Here is a 12635-nt window from a genome sequence, read left to right as displayed (position 1 = left end):
CGGGCTATAAAACATATCCTTTAGATTATTCACATCAGAGCAGGTGACTACAGTCGGGCTATAAAACATATCATTCGGATTATTCACATGAACACATGATTCACTCACACACACCCCAAGGAAGGTCCATAACAAAGTCGCAGCTACTAGATATCTCCATTCGTACAACCAGATCACACCACAGTGCGACATTGATACACCAGCCTTGTGTGATGACTTCAATTCCAGTTTGGTGCTATAGATGGATTAGTTGATAACGTCACGGAAACAATGCGCAGAAGTCAATGAGTTTTTATGATTCTGGAAAAGCCAGATATCTACCAACACAGACAAGAAACTTCCATGTGGGGAAGACTACGTGACTCGTTTTCAGACAAACTATGCTATTTTCAGCTCGTTTCATCTTGTTCCAAAGACAAACTATGCTATTTTAAAGAGATCATTTATTCAGCATACAAATCATCGTGATTTTCCACCTACGTTGCCTATAGTTGACTTCATTAAGAAGGCAGTTTTTATTTTATTTTTTAAATATTTTGTTCCTTTAGACCCCTAATAGTCAGATTGTGTTACTGTTAGCATTCTCAGTAACTTAACAATAAACTGTAATTGTGCCTGTGTAATAGAACAGTCTTTTATTACCATGTTGTTAAATGATACATTGGTAATTGCTTTTATTTTTGCATAGCAATGAGCTGAGAGCTTTTGTAACTACTGTACGCGATTTTTCCTTATTCCATTTGTATAATAATTATAAATCAATTTCTGAAGTCTTATGTAACAACAATGTTGCTATTGTCGTAATCACATGTAACAAATAAGATATTGTCACGTACACCGGAAAGGTGCAGTGAAATGTGTTGTTTTACACGGTACCCCTGGAGCAAATTAGGGTTAAGTGCCTTGCACAAGGACAAATCGACTGATTTTTTACTCGCGTATTCGAACCAGCATCCTTTCAGTTACTGGCCTAAAATTCTAACCACTAGGCTACCTGCCCCCCTTTAACCACAGTGCCCCCTCTAACCACTGGCTACCTAACCACTAGGCTACCTGCCCCCCTCCCCTCTAACCACTAGGCTACCTGCTACCCCCCTAACCACTAGGCTACCTCTAACCACTAGACTACCTGCCCCCCTCTAACCACTAGGCTACCTGACTACCCCCCTCTAACCACTAGGCTACCTGCCCTCTAACCCCTACCCCCTCTAACCACTAGACTACCTGCCCCCTCTAACCACTAGGCTACCTGCCTCCCCCTCTAACCACTAGGCTACCTGCCCCCCTCTAACCACTAGGCTACCTGCCCCCCCCTCTAACCACTAGGCTACCTGCCCCTCTAACCACCTACCTGCCTCCCCCTCTAACCACTACCTGGCTACTAACCACTAGGCTACCTGCCTCCCCCTCTAACCACTAGGCTACCTGCCCCCCCCTCTAACCACTAGGCTACCCCCCCTCTAACCACTAGGCTACCTGCCTCCCCCTCTAACCACTAGGCTACCTGCCTCCCCTCTAACCACTAGGCTACCTGCCCCCCCCTCTAACCACTAGACTACCTGCCCCCCCTCTAACCACTAGGACTACCTGCCCCCTGCCTCCCCTCTAACCACTAGGCTACCTGCCTCCCCCTCTAACCACACTACCTGGCTAACCCTAGGCTACCTGCCCCCCTCTAACCACTAGGCTACCTGCCTAACCACTAGACTACCCCCCTCTAACCACTAGGCTACCTGCCCCCCCCTCTAACCACCTGCCCCCCTCTAACCACTAGGCTACCTGCCTAACCACTAGGCTACCCCTCCCCCTCTAACCACTAGGCTACCTGCTACCCCCCCTAACCACTAGGCTACCCCTCCCCTCTAACCACTAGGCTACCTGCCTCCCCCTCTAACCACTAGGCTACCTGCCTCCCCTCTAACCACTAGGCTACCTGCCTCCCCTCTAACCACTAGGCTACCTGCCTCCCCTCTAACCACTAGGCTACCTCCCTCCCCTCTAACCACTAGGCTACCTGCCTCCCCTCTAACCACTAGGCTACCCCCCTCTAACCACTAGGCTACCTGCTAACCCTGCCTCCCCCTCTAACCACTAGGCTACCTGCCTCCCCCCCACTAACCACTAGGCTACCTGACCCCTCCCCTCTAACCACTAGGCTACCTGCCTCCCCTCTAACCCCCTCTAACCACTAGGCTACCTGCCTACCTGCCTCCCCTCTAACCACTAGGCTACCCCCTCTAACCACTAGGCTACCTGCCTAACCCCCCTCTAACCACTAGGCTACCTGCCCCCCCTCTAACCACTAGGCTACCCCCTCTAACCACTAGGCTACCTGCCTCCCCTCTAACCACGCCTACCCCCTCTAACCACTAGGTTACCTGCCTCCCTCTAACCACTAGGGTCTAACCCTAGGCTACCTGCCTCCCCCTCTAACCCACTAGACTACCTGCTAACCACTAGGCTACCTGCCTCCCCTCTAACCACTAGGCTAACCCTGCCTCCCCCTCTAACCACTAGACTACCCTGCCTCCGCCCTCTAACCACTAGGCTACCTGCCTCCCCCTCTAACCACCTACCTGCCCCCTCCCCCTCTAACCACTAGGCTACCTGCCTCCCCCTCTATCCACTAGGCTACCCCCCCTAACCACTAGGCTACCTGCCCCCCCCTCTAACCACTAGGCTACCTGCCTCCCCTCTACTAGGCTACCTGCCCCCCTCTAACCACTAGGCTACCTGCCCCCCCTCTAACCACTAGGCTACCTGCCTCCCCTCTAACCACTAGGCTACCTGCCTCCCCCTCTAACCACTAGGGCTAACCACTGCCTGCCTCCCCTCTAACCACTAGGTTACCTGCCCCCCCTCTAACCACTAGACTACCTGCCCCCCCTCTAACCACTAGGCTACCTGCCTCCCCCTCTAACCACTAGACTACCTGCCTCCCCTCTAACCACTAGGCTACCTGCCTCCCCCTAACCACTAGGCTACCTGCCTCCCCCTCTAACCACTAGACTAGGCTAACCCTGTTACCCCTAACCACCCCCTCTAACCACTAGGCTACCTGCCTCCCCCTCTAACCACTAGGCTACCTGCCTCCGCCCTCTAACCACCACTAGGCTACCTGCCTACCTGCCCCCTCTAACCACTAGGCTACCTCCCCTAACCACTAGACTACCTGCCCCCTCTAACCACTAGGCTACCTGCCCCCCTCTAACCCCCCTCTAACCACCAGGCTACCTGCCTCCCCTCTAACCAGGCTAACCCTGCCTCCCCCCTCTAACCACTAGGCTACCTGCCTCCCCCTCTAACCACTAGGCTACCTGCCCCCTCTAACCACTAGGCTACCTGCCCCCCCCTCTAACCACTAGACTACCCCTAGGCTAACCACTAGGCTACCTGCCCCCCCTCTAACCACTAGGCTACCTGCTAACCACTAGACTACCTGCCTCCCCTCTAACCACTAGGCTACCTGCCCCCTAACCACTAGGCTACCTGCCCCCCCTAACCACTAGGCTACCTGCCCCCTCTAACCACTAGGCTACCTGCCTTTTGAATATCAAAAGGAAATAATTGCCTTTAATTGATTTTCTACATTCAACAACCTCTAATATTTGAAAAGTTGGTATTTTCAAATAAACTATAAATTACAACAATTTTGTGCACAGGTCTGCCGTACTTCCATTGTGTAGGTTTAGCTTCTATACACGTTGTTTTCTCAAATGAGCTGCTTTTAAGCATTTAGTTAGACGCAGCATCCTCTTATTCAGAAAAACTCTCTTTCTTGAGGTAACAATGAGTTAAAGAAGGCCATTGAGGATTTCATGGTTGTGGGAGGGACTGCTTTGCTCTATTTAGAGGTCATCTGGATGAGTTGTGTTTGGTTCCTATGGTAACATAGGCAGCAAATAGAACAATGATTAGAGATTGTTTTTTTTTCTTTTCAGTTCACAAGATTTAATGGTGAACATGGAGCGAAAAGTGGGGCGAAGACACACAAAATAATGAATGGTCTGTCTACAACTGGGCTCCAGTCTGGGTTTGCTTTCATGTTAGAACAGTGTGGCTGGTTCAATAGAGCTCATTAAAACCACTAGACAAATAACTGTAAAAAAATATATAAAAAATAAAAAGAGAATACGAAAAATGTTCATCATTCAATGGAAGAACAATCCAAAGCCCCTTTTCATGTGGTAAAAGTAAAACTACTTTTGGGGGACATTTTGTTCGGACCAAACGCAGATAATAAATATACCAACATTGATCATCTCCATGCCATTCAGAAAATCTACAATGCAGTATGCTGCCAAACTGAAAGATGTGTTGCTGCCAAACTGAAAGATGTGTTGCTGCCTAACTGAAAGATGTGTTGCTGCCAAACTGAAAGATGTGTTGCTGCCAAACTGAAAGATGTGTTGCTGCCTAACTGAAAGATGTGTTGCTGCCAAACTGAAAGATGTGTTGCTGCCAAACTGAAAACGTGTTGCTGCCAAACTGAATTATGTGTTGCTGCCAAACTGAAAGAAGTGTTGCTGCCAAACTGAAAGATGTGTTGCTGTCTAACTGAAAGAAGTGTTGCTGCCTAACTGAAAGATGTGTTGCTGCCTAACTGAAAGATGTGTTGCTGCCTAACTGAAAGATGTGTTGCTGCCTAACTGAAAGATGTGTTGCTGCCTAACTGAAAGATGTGTTGCTGCCTAACTGAAAGATGTGTTGCTGTCTAACTGAAAGAAGTGTTGCTGCCAAACTGAAAGATGTGTTGCTGCCTGAAAAAGTGTTGCTGCTAACTGAAAGCCTAATGTGTTGATGTGTTGCCTATGTGTTGCTGCCTAACTGAAAGATGTGTTGCTGCCTAACTGAAAGATGTGTTGCTGCCTAACTGAAAGATGTGTTGCTGCCTAACTGAAAGATGTGTTGCTGCTAACTAACTGAAAAGCCAAACTGAAAGATGTGTTGCTGCCTAACTGAAAGATGTGTTGCTGCCTAACTGAAAGATGTGTTGCTGCTAACTGAAAGACTGCCAAAAAGATGTGTTGCTGCCAAACTGAAAACTGCCTAAAAAATGTGTTGCTGCCTAACTGAAAGATGTTTTGCTGCCTAACTGAAAGATGTGTTGCTGTCTAACTGAAAGAAGTGTTGCTGTCTAACTGAAAGAAGTGTTGCTGCCAAACTGAAAGATGCGTTGCTGTCTAACTGAAAGATGTGTTGCTGTCTAACTGAAAGAAGTGTTGTTGCCTAACTGAAAGAAGTGTTGTTGCCTAACTGAAAGATGTGATTGCTTGCCAAAGGAATTTCCGTTACCGTCACATGATTGTTTGGTAGACTTTTACAATTGCGTTGTAAAGTTTTACAGAGGACTCAACTAATTTGCATGTGACCTTTTAAAATAACTATCTGTCTCTGAGTGCTGGGAGCTGTGCAGGATTCTATCACACAAAGGCAAAACAGTTGTCGCTCCTAGCTCTTCAATCAATAATGGTTGGTTTCACCCAAGACCTTTGAATGTAGGTGGGGGAATTGATCAATGCGAGGGTAGTCATATCCTCAAAAGAGTGTAGGGCAGCAATCAGCTACTTATGCCATCAATAATAGTCCCCACACCAGTGGCGGTCGGTGACATTTAAGATGAGGGAGGACGATTATTTTTACTATGAGCATGGCCTTATTTCTATTACAGTATATCTGTATACTGTATACAGTATACAGTCTATTACAGTATACCGTATATCATTCATATTCCATTCACCCAGCTCAATGTAACAACGCTAAGTTTAGGCGAATACACAATGCTCTTATTTTCCTTATATCTCATCATGAGGTTGCTACAACCTAGCCAATGAATGAAAGTTTACAACGTAAGTGCATAGGTCGAGAGAATGACAGATTGACAGTGACAGATTCAATGCTGCCTTGGACACTCTTGCCTGCATCTAGCTGATATAGGTGCAAACGAGAGTTTCTACTGGACAAATTCAGGTACGTTTATCCCCGTTTGGTTCCGTTTGCTTCCGTTTAAGAAATGTTTTTCAACAGAATTGGCGGAATGGATTCACCCCTGATCACACGCAAACACAGTTCACTGTCATAGCAGCCACATACAAACAGCATGATCATTTTGCTCATTGTATAATTCCTTCTCGCAACTACACACTCTCCTCCTCTCACCTTTTCCCTTCGCTTGTGAACTTCAGTGTACAACACATCAGCTGTCTGTGACCAGGTGAACAAACCTTTCCAAGCCAAACCTTCATATTATAACCACTACACACAGTCTACATCGTTGTCACCATATTAGCTAACGTAATAATCAACATACAGTAGCTACAGTAGCTACTAGAACTAACGCGATAGCCATAGCCAGCTAGCTAACATAGCATCCCTCTCTGTTTGATAGCCATAGCCAGCTAGCTAACATAGCATCCCTCTCTGTTTGATAGCCATAGCCAGCTAGCTAACATAGCATCCCTCTCTGTTTGATAACCATAGCCAGCTAGATAACATAGCATCCCTCTCTGTTTGAGCCGGGTGTCTGAGTAGGCTAAACTAGCTAGCTGCATTCGCATTTTTTTTTACAATGGATTATCTCTCTCTCCCTCTCTCTCTTGCTTCTCCTTCATTTTTAAATGAATTAATTTGTTCAAAACTCTTAAATTAGGCCTTCTGAGTGGCGCAGAGGTTTAATGCACTGCATCGCAGTGCTTGAGGCGTCACTGCAGACTCGGGTTCAATCCCGGGCTTTGTTGCAGCTGGCCGCAACCAGGAGACCCATGAGGCGGCGCACAATTTGCCCAATGTCGTCCGGGTTAGAGGAGGGTTTGGCCGGCCGGGCGCAATGCATGCTGACACGGTTGCCAGGTGCACTGTGTTTCCTCTGACACATTGGTGTGGCTGGCTTCCGGGTTAAGTGGGCATTGTGTCAAGAAGCAGTGCGGCTTGGTTGGGTTGTGTTTCGGAGGACGCATGGCTCTCGATCTTTGCCTCTCCGGAGTCTGTACGGGAGTTGCAGCAATGAGACAAGACTCGCTGGAGCGCGATGAGACAAGGACATCCAGCCAAACCCTCCCCTGAACCCAGACGACACTGGGCCAATTGTGCTTGGGTCTCCCGGTCGCGACAGAGCCTGGACTCGCACCCAGAATCTCTAGTGGCACAGCTAGCACTGCGATGCAGTGTCTTAGACCACTGGGCCACTTGGGAGGCATTCACTGTTGATTGTGGCCTGTGGAATGCTGTCCCACTCCCCTTCAATGGCTGTGCGAAGTTGCTGGACATTGGCGGGAACTGGATCAAGCTGTTATACATGTCGGTCCAGAGCATCCCACACATGCTCAATGGGTGACATGTCTGGTTAGTATGCAGGCCACTGAGTAACTGGAAACATATGTGTACTGTCTTAATAAAGCACAATTTTCCACCATCATTTTAGTTTTTTATGACAATTTAGGATGATGCACACCTCCTTAACCCAAGTATGTGGGTTAGGGGCGGCAGGGTAGCCTAGTGGTTAGAGCGTTGGACTAGTAACCGGAAGGTTGCAAGTTCAAACCCCCGAGCTGAGGTACAAATCTGTTGTTCTGCCCCTGAACAGGCAGTTAAGCCACTGTTCCTTAGCAGTCATTGAAAATAATAGTTTGTTCTTAACTGACTTGCCTGGTTAAATAAAGGTTAAAAATATGTGCAACATCCTAAATTGTTGATTAAAGCTACTTAAGGAGGATAATCATTTATGTACTAGCCGGTCCACAGGGGATACAAGTGTATCAATCCAAGATGATAGTGCAGCTCTAGCACTCACTATTGACTGCCTATTGACTGCCTAGGCTATCTTTCATTGCAGGTTTTTTTGTAATCAAAAACCTTCATCAAAGGCACTGGGTAAAGGTAAATTAATCCACAAATATAATTGTAGATATATGAATGACCCCATTTTCATGAATTGTATGATATAACCTTGACACCCATCACAGAAACAGTACGTGACTTGCACCAGGAAGTAGGTGGGACTTTCATAAGGTATAGAGCCCCACAGTGGAGATGCCTAGCGGTCAAACATGGAAATGGTTCCAATAACTTTTCCACCATTCATTTGTCCCATAGGAGATTTTAGAAACCTTTATTTAACTAGGCAAGTCAGTTAAGAACAAATTATTATTTTCAATGACAGTCTAGGAACAGTGGTTTAACTGCCTCGGAAGAGTGGGTTAATTGCCTCGTTCAGGGGCAGAATGAGAGATTTTTACCTTGTCAGCTCGGGGATTCGATCTTTCAACATTCCGGTTACTAGGCCAACACTCTAACCACTAAGTTACCTGCCGCACTTACAATAAGGGTTGTGTGTTGTGTAGGCTTACCCTGGTGTAACGTTCTGCTAACCATGTAAATCTCTCTCGTACAAAGTGACTTTTATCAATATATTTCGGCTCTATTTACTCTCAGGTTGGAAAATACTAATTAGCATCAAAGTAGACATCATGCAAAACTACAAATCCCTGCAAGCTGCTGCACATCATCTCCAGCTGATACCTTTGCTAACAGGTACTGTGTCAATTTAAAACTTGAACAAGACAGTTAACAATTGTCCATTTAAAGAAATGAGGCCAATTTATTCATTACTACATTTAGCTGACATTAGATAGTTAATCCAGAGATTCTTACCTTTGCCTCGATTCGGTAGTCTCGTCCAGATCATCGCGGCATTTGTAGTTCTTTATGATAGCCACATTAGCAGCTAATTAGCATTTCATTTTGAGGGGGTAAATACAGATGAATATATTGATAAAAGTCCCCTTATCCTAGAAAGATTTAGACGGTATTCAAAAGCAATTATTTGAAGTGTTTCTAAAATACCCTATGAGAAAAAGGTTTTATGGGTATGACTCTGTGGTACTCTCATTGTTACACAAAACACCAGTGTCAATACAGGAATTATACAACCAAACAAACATCCAATTACAGATTATTCAAAGGCCTTTAAAAAAACAGGTATTTATTGTTTTTACAGCTTTCTTATTCATAGAGAGTGGAGAATAATCTAGATCGTTTTACAGAAAACAAGGAAGACTGGGTCTTTATTAGTGAATTTACATGTATTAATGACTTTTCCCCCATTATTACAATTACATTAAAGACTTGTTTTTTTGTTGTTGTATATTATAGTTAATGAAACCAAGCAGCACATTACCCCATTATAAACAAAAGTATTCAAGACTATTATCAATTATAAATCTATAAATACCTTGCAATAATTTCTTTACACGTAGACAATGCCAAAATGAATGCAAAACTTTCTCTGGATGCTTTTCCCAAAAAGTACAGTCAATGGTACTTTTTTTGTTTGTTTTTCAGCTAATGATTCGCAGGGTTATACTTATGGATAATTCTGAAAGAGACCTCTTTGACCTCTCTTTCAGAATTATCCATAAGTATAACAAGCAGATATTTGTGTGGTATAATAACCAAACCTTCCAAAATATATTATTAACAATGTATTCCAGGCCAGCAAATGCGGGTTCCAGGCCAGCACTGCCCCGCCATAAACTTCGCTATTATTATCCCACATCTTGCGCTCGAATTCATAGTCAAACTGTCAGCCACTCAATTTAAACCTTTGCATACGTGGTCACACACCCCACACGTACAAAGACTATATATTTGAGATCATTTCTCTACTGTAAATACATGATGCATCACGTGGTTATGTTTACCCCAGGAAACAGTTTCGGAAAGGAAAGATTGATTGTCCTTCCGTCCAATCAGCAGCAACAATCTGCTCAGGCGGGGCGGGGGTTGCAGATAGAGGAAACTGGCTAGTTCGGGATTATTGTTGACGTTCTGTTGTACTGGCATGTTATAAAGTAAAGGAATAAAGTTGTTGCGATCATACGTCTAGATAGCAATTTATTGTAATGTCTATATTATTCGCATATATATTTTTTAAACCAGAGGAAACTTCGGTCTGATTCAAAGGTAACTTTCCACGATCTAACGTTAGTTATCTAGCTAGCTAACTTGCATTTGTAGCTAGCTAGCTGTTAGCAACGTCAAATACGTTGGTGTTTAGACTCGAGTCATGTTATGATGTTGCTATCAAGCTTGGGAGTTGCAAAGCTGGCCTAATAATGGTATTTAGCATGCTAACAATGGTAGCTTGCTCCATCGGGTATATTTAAAAGACGTGTAATATAGCTTGCTAAATAGGTTTGGCACCTCTACAGCCGCCATATATTGTTAGTATCATAAAACCCGATTCACCACTTTTGCAGCTGTGTTTACGTTAGCCGGTGGTAATGACTCAGTTCCACAACATTACACATAATAGTCATTGGACGAAGGTGTATTCTGTATGGGGGAGGTTATCCGCGACGCATCGCTTGCCGTACGGTTGTGGAAAACAAAAGGTCATATTGATACACGCCTTTTTTTTTTTTTATAGGATTATGGTTCCCATATGGCCATATTTCCATGTTACAGCTCTTGTTTACAGGAAAACAGACGGGAGACCGAGTGGACTACTTGTAGCTAATTAGCTATCTGCGTTTCCAAACACCTAAGTTACTGTATGTGTAAACGGAAGACATATGCCACAAACGTGTTGTCTTGTCAATGAAAAATACTGTCGGCTGCTGTGTTAAACGCGGTTAAAACAGTGTACAGTAAGTGTGTATTTTGCATTTGTGAAATGTTTGATGTGATATGAAAGTACAGGGATTTATTTTGCTATAACTGTACCGCAATGGAGAATCGATTCACGTTTAGATGGAGTATTTGGCTGTTTTGTCTTGTTAAGGTCCTTGGACTAAGGAGTAACGTTAGGCTCTTTAGTCCAATATTGGGCTATGATTAAGTTAGCTAGCTAGATAGATAGATGGGAGATTTGCGACAAGAATAATATTAGCTAGGAAGTTAGCTTGGCTAACTGAATAGGTTGTTATCCAAGTAGGCTATGCGGTTAAAGTCGCTATCAGTCATGCTGCTGGGTAGGCACATTACATGGGACGACATTGCCACATGACTTTGACATCATCCTTCTTTTGCAACTAATACGATGACTTCTACTTTTAGGCTTTACTTTACAAAGATCATTACATCTGTAGCAAGTATCTCACAGCAAATGTCCCCATACTTTTAAAAGGGCCGACCTACTTGAAACTTGGAATTGTTTATTTGTGGTTTTACACACCTGTGCCACCTTGAAACATACAACATGTCATGTTTAAATGAATATTCAATATTTGGGGAGATATTTTGTGTTATTAGTAGCGCTTGGTGATGCTGTATGGCTATCTGATGTAGTCTAATGCATGTTATTTCCTCTCTGTCCGCATCTGTCATCACTGAGAAGCACAGGGCCCTAGCAGTAGGTCTACTCTTGATAAGCCTTTTATATATTTTCTTGACGACTCACACTGAATTTGAATTCTGCTGCTCTATTGATCGTAACACATTGTTTGAGTCTGGCATCCAAGAAGTCATTTGTGTGACTTCAGAAGGAGGGATGTTGTACAAAACAAATTCATCAGCGATTGGTTCTTCTCTAACAAATCTAACCAATCAGAATTTCAAAGTTGATCACTTCATCATGTAGGCTGGCTCTGGCCCAATGGTTGTTTTCTGGGACCAATCAGAACAGTCAGAATGTGTTTGGCCAGAGCGATGTGGATGGGTAGCCAGGGGTGCAACTTTCACTGCAGATGGGGGATGGGGGGGGACGGGGGTCATGGCCCCCCACATTCTGAAATTGCATTTATCATTGGAATGTGATTTGCATCAATGGGCTTTAGGACCAAGAGGTCACCTCCGAGCAGTCGGGTATGCTGTTTGTAGTGTTCAGCCGGCTGGATTTAGGACCATGCAAACACCACAGAGCGGGTTGACAGGCTGTGTGAAGGCAAAGCTTTTGGAAGGCTGGCTGGACCAGCACTGGAGAGTTGCGCATAGTTCAGTGTCTGTGTTGCGCTCTTTCACCGAGTTGTAAAAGCAAGCAGAGCAGAAACTGGCTACTCTTTAGCTGACTGATGTAGCTGGCAAGGTAACAGCAGTTTAACTTAACAGAAAAAAATGATCTAGTGTTTGTTCACAGTGCTGAGCTAGTATTGTAACTGACATGTAACATTAGCTAATGTTTTTTTCCCTCTTGACTGAGGTGAATGAATTAGCTACACTAGCTAGTTAGCTACCATAGCCAGGCCAGCTCTTTGCAAGTTGACGTACCATTAGAAAGAGGGAGCTGACCAAAAGTTGGCTAACGTTAGCTATTGTTTTTACCTCAATCACATTAGTCCTGAATCAAATGATGAAACCATCAGCCAAATGATTGAAGATTGATATTTCGTTTTTTCAGTGCAATATGAGTAAAAAAAATAAATAATATTAGTCAGTATGGCAATGAAATGTTATTGATTTGTCAGTTTCCCTAGCTAGTTCCCTACTTTTCTCACTCAAATCAAATGTATTTATATAGCTCTTCGTACATCAGCTGATATCTCAAAGTGCTGTACAGAAACCCAGCCTAAAACCCCAAACAGCAAGCAATGCAGGTGTAGAAGCACGGTGGCTAGGAAAAACTCCCTAGAAAGGCCAAAATTTAGGAAGAAACCTAGAGAGGAACCAGGCTATGAGGGGTGGCCAGTCCTTTTCTGGCT

The 12635-nt window shown here is 44.4% G+C and overlaps 1 protein-coding gene across 3 annotated transcripts in view; it reads left to right on the top strand.

The window, feature by feature from the left end:
• Positions 1-9781: 9781 nt before the first annotated feature.
• Positions 9782-12635, top strand: part of LOC112251992 (E3 ubiquitin-protein ligase RNF13-like) — a 97461-nt gene continuing 94607 nt past the window's right edge. For 2 of the 3 annotated variants that reach the window (XR_006083569.1, XM_042322913.1), the window contains exon 1: positions 9782-9960. The gene's annotated coding sequence lies outside the window, so the exon portion shown is untranslated. Of the gene's footprint in view, positions 9961-10355; positions 10647-12635 lie in introns of those variants that run through there. The other variant, XM_042322914.1, reaches the window with a different exon arrangement.

This window comes from Oncorhynchus tshawytscha, linkage group LG06 (assembly GCF_018296145.1).
Source record: "Oncorhynchus tshawytscha isolate Ot180627B linkage group LG06, Otsh_v2.0, whole genome shotgun sequence".
Classification (NCBI taxonomy): Eukaryota; Metazoa; Chordata; class Actinopteri; order Salmoniformes; family Salmonidae; genus Oncorhynchus; species Oncorhynchus tshawytscha.
The sequence above is the reverse complement of the archived record's forward strand: the minus strand, read 5'-3'. Positions and strand labels throughout refer to the sequence as shown.